The sequence below is a fragment of the Copadichromis virginalis genome, linkage group LG5, assembly GCF_057382275.1.
Source record: "Copadichromis virginalis isolate Kocher_CV1m ecotype Utaka linkage group LG5, C_Virginalis_male_GT1.1, whole genome shotgun sequence".
Classification (NCBI taxonomy): domain Eukaryota; kingdom Metazoa; phylum Chordata; class Actinopteri; order Cichliformes; family Cichlidae; genus Copadichromis; species Copadichromis virginalis.
The window spans coordinates 1,289,542-1,300,099 of NC_140622.1; the positions used below are offsets into that span (position 1 = coordinate 1,289,542).

Below are 10,558 nucleotides of genomic sequence, written 5' to 3' on the forward strand. Positions count from 1 at the left end.
GCACTTTCCCTAAGGACCCCAAAGCGCTTTACATATCCAGTCATCCACCCATTCACACACGCATTCACACACTGGTGATGGCAAGCTACATTGTAGCCACAGCCACCCTGGGGCGCACTGACAGAGGCGAGGCTGCCGGACACTGGCGCCACCGGGCCCTCTGACCACCACCAGTAGGCACCAGGACACAATGACCGAGACTGTCCGAGCCGGGGCTCGAACCGGCAACCTTCCAATTACAAGGCGAACTCCCAACTCTTGAGCCACGATCGGAGTAATAAAAAACCCACAGAGCCTCTTCCAACCAAAACATCTCCATATATTAGAACTAAAAATTCTCCACTGAAAAGCACACTGCTGATACCAAATGTCATTTGAAATTGCTGTATTTGTTTCCCTTTCCCATTTTTTTTTTAATGTAGGTAGTATTCCGCTTCTTAACCTCTTGTATACCCTTATACAGTCTAGAAATCACCTTGAGGCCGGGATCTGCCTGGTAAGCCTTGACAAATATACTCAAAACAGGTAGAGAGAAAAGATCTGTTCTCTTAGGTATAAAGTTATGTAGGTGATGCCTAATTTGAAGAAACCTAAAAAAAATCCGTTTTGCTTAACTGGTATTGATCTTTTACTGATTGGAAGTCCCTAAGAATTCCCTTATCGTAAAACATACAGTATGCCATTAAGCCTTGTCCTGCCCATTTTTTATATCTTACATCTAACTGATTGGGTAAAAAATCAAAATCAAAAGCGCACCATTTTAAAATCCTGGCCTCTTCATTCCAATCATTCTTATTAAGAAATTGTAACTAAAGTTTTAAAGGCAAGTTAATCCATTGGTTTCGTTGATTAATTTGTTTTTAATGAGTGTCACATCCCCTAAGCTTGCCTGAATGGGAAAACCTCTTAAGGCCACTGTTTCTGTTTCTATTTCTTTCCATCTCGCTTGGTAGTCTACATTACACCAACACACTAATATCCTCAATTGAGCTGAAATATAATAATCTTTCAAACATGGGAACCCCAACCCTCCTTTGTCTTTAGCCAACTGGATAGTTTGATACTTAATCCGTGGTTTTTTCCCCTGCCATATGAACCTAGAGATTATTTTGTCCCATTCCTGAAATTATTTATCAGTTATTTCAACTGGGAGTGTTTGGAACAAATAAAGCATCCTGGGCAAGATATTCATTTTAACTGTATCAATACGTGATTCAAAATTTAAAAATGGTAATAAGTTCCATCTTTTAATATCCTCATTTATTTTATAACACAAAGGATTAAAATTTGCATTATATATCTTAGAGAGATCTTTAGTAATATTTACTCCAAGATACTTCATCTGCTCCGACTCCCAGTTAAAATTGACTTTAGACTTAATTTCCTGATTTGGCTTATAATTAAAAGTTAATATCTGAGTCTTCGATATATTTAGTTTATAACCTGATAGTGAGCTAAAGGTCTCCAGAAGTGATAACAGCTTGGGGAAAGTAATGTTTGGATTTGTCAAGTAAATCAAAATATCATCAGCAAACAAGAAAATCTTATGCTCTCGACCCATGATCTTGACTCCAGTAATAGTATTGCTTTGTATAACACTTTGACTCAGGGCCTCTATGAAAAGAGCAAAGAGTGAGGGACTTAACGGGCAACCCTGACGTGTCCCTCTCTGTAAATTAAAAACATTAGAAAGCGCCCCGTTAACTTTAATTCTTGCCCTTGGTGATTTATATAGTGCTTGAATAATCCTGATAAACGATTGATGAAATCCAAACTTGCCCATGACTTTATATAGAAATTTCCAATTAACCAGATCGAAGGCCTTTTCAGCATCTAAGCTCATAAGGACAATCTGAATTTTATTTTTCCCAACATAATCAATAACATTATCTTGCGTTTCTCTCTGCTTAATAAAACCAGTCTGATCCAAGCTAATTATCTGAACAAGAATATTTTCAATTCTTTTGGCAAGGATGTATGTGAATATCTTATAGTCCTGGTTAAGAACACTATATAGGGCGGTAATTTCCACAACCAAGCCTGTCCTTTCCTTCTTTAGCTATTAAGGAAATAGAAGCCTCATTCCAAGATGGGGGGATTACTCCCGTCTTTAAAATATAATTGAATGATGTTCTCATCAAGGGAATCAATAACTCTTTCATTTCCTTATACCAATCTGATGGGAATCCATCCGGGCCTGGGGATTTATTAGGTTTTAATTTTTGAAATGTCTTAACTTCTCCCTTTCTAGGACCAGTATCTTCTTAGGAATGGTTTCATTTACCTGATAAGCATGAAAATGATCATGGAAACACGTTTCATGCTGAACCATAACAAAAACAGCTTTATCATCATGCAAAATTATCGAAGTTATCTTGCTGAAAACCGGCATGTTTTCATAAGTGCCTGTGCAAACAAAAAGCCCAACACGATATTCAACTCCACTACACTTTACCCAGTTTGTGAGATTGACAGTGTTCTGTAAATCAACATGAAGATATGGAGATATAATTTCTGAGTATTCTTGTGTTTCAAGTGAACGCATTTTAACTGGACCAGACTCAACTGCTTTTAAACTCATACATTCCCAATAATAAGCTAATGCAAACTGATGTTTCCTTGCAAGTGATACAGTCAAATTCTTAAAGTTCTTAACACAGTCTTTGAAAAATTTGTGTTTGGCTTCAAATCTCATGGTCCAGATATGAGTGAGAGGACCAATCTTTCGAATGCACCTTGGATAGTGGACCATGAAATGATGTTTTGGAATTAAGTTGTTTGATGGGTATAGTTCCTTAAAGAGTCTATGGTGTTCAATAATCAGGTGCTTTAAATACACAGTCATTCCTTCAGTGATAGAGTATGAGAAAACTACGTTTAGAATGTGCAACAACAAAAGCAACAAATGCCAGTGCAAATCATCCTCTGGTACCAGGTCACCAAATATCAAAGGTATGTTTGTGATCAAACAAAGTGTTTGTGATGCATTTAAACCTATTCCATACCCTGCACGATCCAGGTTAATATTCGTTGGTTTATTTCTCTTTTCCATATAGCCGTAATTAAAAGCATATATCCTATTTAACAAGCTATCTTTAGAGATGAAGTATTCGATTAAATATTGAAATAGCAACTTGACTTCATATTGACCAACCCCTTCCAAAATATCATGCATGATGTCAACGGCATAATTTTCCGCAATATTGAAATATTTTAATGAATTAAGTATGCTCTTTCTTTTTATGCCGAATGAAGATGTTAATGTTGGATCATCTACCAAATTATTATAATGTTGGTTATTCAGAATTGGTGATCTAAGAGTTAAACATGGGTCGTCCTTTGAGAAAACGAATTGAGCTGAAGACTGATCAATTAGGCAAAATCTACAAAAATAATTAGCTCTAAACGATTCCAAAAACCCAAGAATGCTATGCATCCCCAAGTTATCACCTGTAATTTGTGCCAGAGTACCAAATACAGGAAATTTAGCAAATGGAACAGCAATCCCACTCGTCTCTAATATTTTCAGGTCCTTTACTAGGGGCTTCAGGATTTCATCAATTCCATATTTTTTTGTGTCTTGTGCATAAAATAATGATACCAGATGAATGTTCATTAAAGCCGAATTCAGACTGGGAGGAAGATTTCTAAGGATGAAGTAAAGGCAGCCAACTTTGTGTATACCCTTTTTTGAACCTAAAGGACTTGCACACTCAAATTCGTCATAGTACAATTCCAAATTTTTAAATAAATCTGCAATGGCTGATCTGGAGGGACTGTCATTCGGTAATAGGGTCAATAATTGTTCCTGAATATTAGATTGCCAATCTCCCACAAATTCCTCTAAGTTCTGAACTGTAGAAAGAACTATTGTATTTGGTACACCACTTCCTAAAAGTCTGGCAATAATGGAGGCACACATGTCCTTGCTCTGATTTGAGAATGAAGGGCCTGCTTCAGAATTTTGGCACTGAGATGATGTGGATGGTGTTTCATCATTTAAGCACTGAGAACTACTAAACTGTTGGGTATCATGGTCAGAAGGGGTCTCATGAGGAACACATGTGCTAACAGTAGCATGTATCTTATTCAGATGTCTTCTAAATCCAGAATAACTTGAGAATTGTAAACAACATCCTATCTGACCACATTTTAGTTTCAAATTTTTGCCAGGATACATTCCATGAACTAGTTTTAAATGTCTGAACAAAAGTAAAGCTGTACCAAAGGATAAAGCACAGAGAAAGCAGGTCAACATTTTGAATGCATAACCTGGTTACTACTTATTCAACAGCTTTGCTCGCAACTCTTTGACTCTTGGACTTTCCACTGTTGTGCCTACATCAATATTGTACACAGTGGTCTGCAAAAATGTGTACAGGCTGGACAGAGCGTCTTCATATTTCACACTGAAAACAAAGTGGCACTTGAACAGCTCATCAAATGCACCCAGTGATGTGCCTGACTGACATGGAAGAAGCTTTCGATCCAAGACTATGTAGAAGCTGAAAACCTGTGCTTTTAAAGTCCCTGTGGCCAGGAGATATGGCTGAGGGTTTCCTTCATTGTTCATGAGGTGATCCTCAAGGCTCTGGCAAGACTGAAACACAATAAAAAGCATCACTTTATAAACCCTTGGGTTAAGAAAAAGGAAAGGGGAGACAGAACTGAACTTCACTAACATATAAAAACTGATTGAGGGTATGAGCAGAAAATAAGTGATCCATTCACACATTATGCACACTGCTGCTTTTTTGATAACTTTTAAAAATGAAAACTAAAATTACTACACTAATAAAGTGTTACTTTAGGACACTACTTGGCTCATCAGCATCATCCATTTCTTCGTTCAAAGCAGATTTCAGCAATCTTTTCAGAAGACAAGTCTCTTTAAGGTCTCTGGCTTCCCTGGCAACCTTGTCTTTAAAACTGGTGTTCCATTTTTCCAGGAACCTGGAAGCAGTCTCTACTCCAAACATCACTGCAAAGTCCTGCAAAATCTAACAAAGGAGAAGTATGTCCATTAAAATCAATTTTTTTAAGTCAAGTATTTTTCAGATCCCCATTTGTTTACCTACCAGTCCTTTAGTGTCCAAAAACCGAGGAAACATCTGAAGAATGTTTGCTGATTCTTGTGGGTCATGGAGTATCTGCTGACGATAGTAGAATGTCTCTCTCATCTTCTGGAAGACTATATCTTGGTCAGTGGTGTGATGAAGAAGAGACATGGCTTCCATACATTGATCTCTTGTTTGCTGGTCATTAGTATATTTACTTACCTTCAGCTTCAGTATAGATGACAAAACACACCTCTTTGACTCCTGCAAGTTCAGGAAAGACATCCTCATCCACCTCTATACCCTGCTCATCTGTGACTTTCAGTGCTGCATTTTCTGGTATGAGAAACTTCTGCTGCACTGAAGTAAAATCATCACTTAGTTAATAACAACATTATCATTTCCTCTTTAATGACTTAGTACAAACCATAACCATAACCATGGGCGATCGTGGCTCAAGAGTTGGGAGGTCACCTTGTAATCGGAAGGTTGCCGGTTCGAGCCCCGGCTCGGACAGTCTTGGTCGTTGTGTCCTTGGGCGAGACACTTCACCCGTTGCCTACTGGTGGTGGTCAGAGGGCCCGGTGGCGCCAGTGTCCGGCAGCCTCGCCTCTGTCAGTGCGCCCCAGGGTGGCTGTGGCTACAATGTAGCTTGCCATCACCAGTGTGTGAATGTGTGTGTGAAGGATGACTGGATATGTAAAGCGCTTTGGGGTTCTTAGGGACTAGTAAAGCGCTATATAAATACAGGCCATTTACCAGGCCATAACTTACCTGCTCTCACAAAATCTGTGAAGCTGACTTTTCCAATTTGACATATTTCTTTGTCTTTCTGTGTTTTACTTTTATCAACATCTTGGCCACCTATGGAAAAAACCTTTACTAATATGAAACATAACATGTGGAAGAAGAAGAGGCTGTTTATGATAACTTTATGTGAACTGTGTATAACGTAATCCATAAACACTTTCTAACATTGAGCTAGCCTGTCCACACTAGCTACTGCTTAAAATCTATTTAGCTAGGCTAGGTTTAGCAGACAATGTGACTGCATGTTTGCCGCGTCCTTGTCTTTTCAGGTCTGGCGACAGGGTTGTGTGCATATCTGTGAAGCAGGACTAACTAACTTACGTTAATGGTACCTTGATATCCAGTGTTGGGTAAGTTACTTTAAAATAGTAACTTAGTTACATTACTAGTTACTTCTCTCAAAAGTAACTCAGTTACTTCAAGTTACTCGTTACTTTCAAAGTAACTAGTTACTAGGGAAAGTAACTTTGGTTTTACTCAGAATTCTCTTGTTAATGTGTTGCTTCCATAACTTTGCCAGTCTTCTAGCTTGCTTACTTGCCACAAGTGCACTGTGCCACCTACCAATAGAAAGGAAAAGATAATGTGCATATTTCCACGAGAGAAATCCCACGCCTGGACCGTCATTGACTGCTGCCATGATTCTAGCCTACGTCACAGCGTCATGTGCGCCTTTTACATCCAACACAAAAACTGCAGTCGTGGTGCTTTCGATTGTACTCAGAACTCGGAAATTCTGCCTTCTGAATAGGAAGATGTAGGTAACACCAGACTGCAGATGAGCTGCATACAGGGCTGGACTGGGACAGAAAATTGGCCCGGGCATTTTGACTAGAGACTGGCCCACCATTATAGGAAAAATCATAAAGCCTTTGAATGAAAACAAACGCTGTTGTGACAGTGATGTACACTGTTTTGATGGTATATATGCATCAATCTATCAATCGTTTGTTGTAAGATTCAGATAATTATTTTTTAAAAGCTAGACATTTTAAATGAGAATAAGAAAGAAAAGTATTTCTTTGTGCCCCCCTTTCCCTGTTAATGCCCTACATGCCCCCTGGCAACACTTTGCTAGACCCGCCCCTGCACAGTTACCAGCTGTCAGCTACCTAAAAAAGGATCCTGGTGTTATTTGTCTCTCAGAAACAGTTCATAACTTCCCTTCAACTCATTCATGTCACCTAAAAGGTAAACCTGTTTCTCCATCACCTGTTCAGCTCTGATGATCCAGTAAGGACATCTCCTGGTTTCATCTTCATGTTTCCCTCTCACCACATATCCAAACCGACATCATGACCAGCAGTTTTTTTGCAGCTGTGGCTCCAGCAAACATCAGCTGATACTAGAAATTAATATTAAATAAATTCTAACAACAGCTGATCAAGCTTTAACGTGCTGCTGTTGTTTAGCGCGACATCCGCTGGTTTCCTCTTTCGGCGCAAAGTGAGCGATAAACAAACAAGAGAGAAAAGCCGATCAGCTGATCATTGATCAGTTTTCATGACTTAAGTAGAAACGGGAGAGGGAGGGGGGGAGAATGAGAGAAGAAGAGGCAGCTGTGCAGCAAAGACACAGAATAACTCCAGCTTTGTGTCTTTTTCATTGTAGCTGAATTACGGGACAAACTGTTCCTTTTCACCTCAATAAGAAACGCGTAATATTTTCTCTGAATACCAGACGGGACGGTTGGCAACTCTAATAACTTATGAACAAAATAAAGTTCAACATCATTAACTTCATAACACCCACCCAGCTTTATAGAAACTCCGTCATGCTAGCTAGCACGCAGTACGGAAAAAGTCAGCACAACGAAAATAAACTCCACCTAAACTTGGTTCATATCTGACCCAGAGAGACTGCAGGTCATAACTTCTTACCTGAAGTTCAGTTCACACTTGGACCGGCGGCCGCCTCGGGTCTCTTTTCCTTCTGCGTCCCTTTTCCTTCATCCACCTGCTGGCCTCCACCACTTGCTAATGTTACTGAATCTGTGGAAGCTACGCGATAGCCACCACACGAAGTAACGAGTAACGAGCCTATCTAAATCCCAGTAACGACTAACGCATTCCTGATTTTGGCATAATAACTAGTTACCGTGCTCGTTACCACAATAATAACGTAGTTACTGTAACGCATTACTTAATAACGCGTTAGTCCCAACACTGTTGATATCTCATCAATGCAGGCTGCACCTCTCTTTGGTTAAATACGGCCATTACCATGAGTCTAAACACAATATTACTGTAGTTAGCTAACGTTAAATGAAACATTAGTGTTAAAAAAAAGAAATACAAATGAACGTTTTCATTGACAACGTGAAATGTGTATCTTCAAATACAGTAAGATTAGTTAGCTAACTTTTGACTAATGTTAGCCTAGCTGCTATCAACGAATCAGCGTAACATGCAGAAAACACGTGTAGTGCTAGTTAGTTAACTTTATATTTTACTTATGCATCCATGTAACTGAACATATATATATAAATAACATTACTACACTCACAGAAAATTCCAAAATAAATAAAGTATTTTTACCGAGGCGGCCGCCGGTCCGAGTGTCAGGTGAACTGAACTTCAGGTAAGAAGTTATGACCTGCAGTCTATCTGGGTCAGATATAAACCAAGTTTAGGTGGAGTTTATTTTCGTTATGCTGACTTTTTACAGTCAGTTACAATAACTCCTACTGCGTACTAGCTAGCATGACGGAGTTTCTATACAGCTGGATGGGTGCTATGATGTTACTGATAGTGAACTTTATTTTATTCATAAGGTTAGTTAGTAGAGTTGCCAACCGCCCTGTAAAAAACGGAATTCAGAGATGTAGTCAGAGAAAATATTACGCCTTTCGTATTGAGCTGAAAAGGAGCACAGTTTGTCCCGTACTTTAGCTAGGATGGAAAAAGACACAAAGCTGGAGTTATTCTGTTTCGTTACGCTGCACAGCTGCCTCTTCTTCTCTCATTCTCTCCCCCTCCCTCTCCCGTTTCTACTTCAATCATAAAACTGATCAATGATCAGCTGATCGGTTTTTCTCTCTTGTTTGTTTATCGCACACTTTGCACCAGAAAGAGGAAACCAGCGGATGTCGCGCCAGACAGAACCAAAGTGTGAGCAGTTGTTAGAAGACGAACATCACCCATCTTGAACATCCATTGATCTGTATAGTGCACTCTATGTAGTATTTTGTAGTGTATTAATTGTAGGCTGGGATATCTAATCAATTTAAAGGTTTTTGAGCATTTCTGAGACCAGAGGTTTTGCTGTATAACTAGTCTGTCAAGCGGAATAAAGTCTGTTCTTTCTAATGTATATTCAAAGTATTTAATTCCTTTTCGACGCCAATCTGGGAAGTTAATCATAGTATGTCAGGGTTGTTCCAGATAGGTGTACATTTGCATGGGATTAATGAAGACCTTTTTAGAAACTCCCACCATGCTGTCAGAGAAGAGCTGATGTTGATGCTTTTAAAGCATTCATGTTGTTTGATGTTTGAGCTGATAAATGGAAGGTCTGAAATCTCTAGATTATTACATAGTGCCTGTTCTGCATCTAGCCAGGGCTCATCTAAGAGGGCATGTTTTAAACATCCTGAGATCAATTGTAGCATATGTAACCCACATAAAAATAAAAAGAACTGCATCTATAACTAAATCGGAATCTTAAATTCCAACCGGAGCGTGTCCATGAAGGCATCGTGACGCGTCATGACGCACGCCACGCCGCGAGGCTGCACGTGCCTGTTGTGACCAATCCTATTCGCGAGGCACTATTATATGCCTTCCGGGTTGTCGCCTCGAAACGACGCGGGGGAGAGGCGTTAGCGGATGGAAGCAACAGGTACGTGGGGTGAGCGCTTTTCGCTGTTTACTATCTTGACTTGTTTTTGAATTAATTGTGGATCGCGTTCAACAGTATTTTGATACCGCCGCGGGTAGATGCGTGGGGCTCGTATGTGACATCGCACGTAGTGAATGGTGAGTGAGTCTGAATGTTTGTTTGTATTTGTGACCTGTATCAGTATGCCAGTGCTATTAGCTGATGGGATAACTAAGGCTGAGGCCTACTACATTACTACTACTCTCACTTTACGTGGCTGTAGTTTTGTTATTTGAGATTGTCATTTATTTTAATTCATTACAATGGTTGGATATGTATTTGTTGTATTTTCTCATGGATTTCATTGTGTACACTGGAACTAAAGCTAGCTTGGGAAATTTAGATGAATTTTGCTAATGGTGGTCTTGTGATTATAGTGCAGGCTAGTGGTGCCCTGGAGAGACCACAGCGACACCACTACTTTGGATGGTGAGCTAGGCCCAACGAGCCAGAACCCCAGCTATAACTTCCTGCGGTCTGGTAGGAGGCTGCTGCGGCCTACACTCTCCCCTCTTGGTTTTCAGTCCCCTAAATCTCACTTTCGAGATCTCAGTCTTGGAATCTTAGTGCTGATCATCATACTTCCAATTTCAACCTGTCTAGACTGTCATACGCGTTGGACTTATATCAATCGTGAAATAAACTTTATGGACATTGTTTGCCAGAGGTTGGACGAGGTTGCTGCACCGCTGTGCAGCGGATATTTTACAAGCTTGAATTATGTTTTATCTTTTCCTGTCTGCAGATTTTGTAAATATTGGTATTTGGTAATTGCACTTTATTTTCACTATAAATAATAACTGTAATCACAA

The 10,558-nt window shown here is 39.6% G+C and overlaps 1 long non-coding RNA gene across 1 annotated transcript; it reads left to right on the forward strand.

The window, feature by feature from the left end:
• The first annotated feature begins 9,643 nt into the window (after positions 1-9,643).
• On the forward strand, positions 9,644-10,558 carry LOC146708701 (uncharacterized). The gene is made up of 3 exons (XR_014920623.1): positions 9,644-9,707; positions 9,783-9,844; positions 10,124-10,558. It is a non-coding gene; the product is annotated as an uncharacterized LOC146708701 (long non-coding RNA).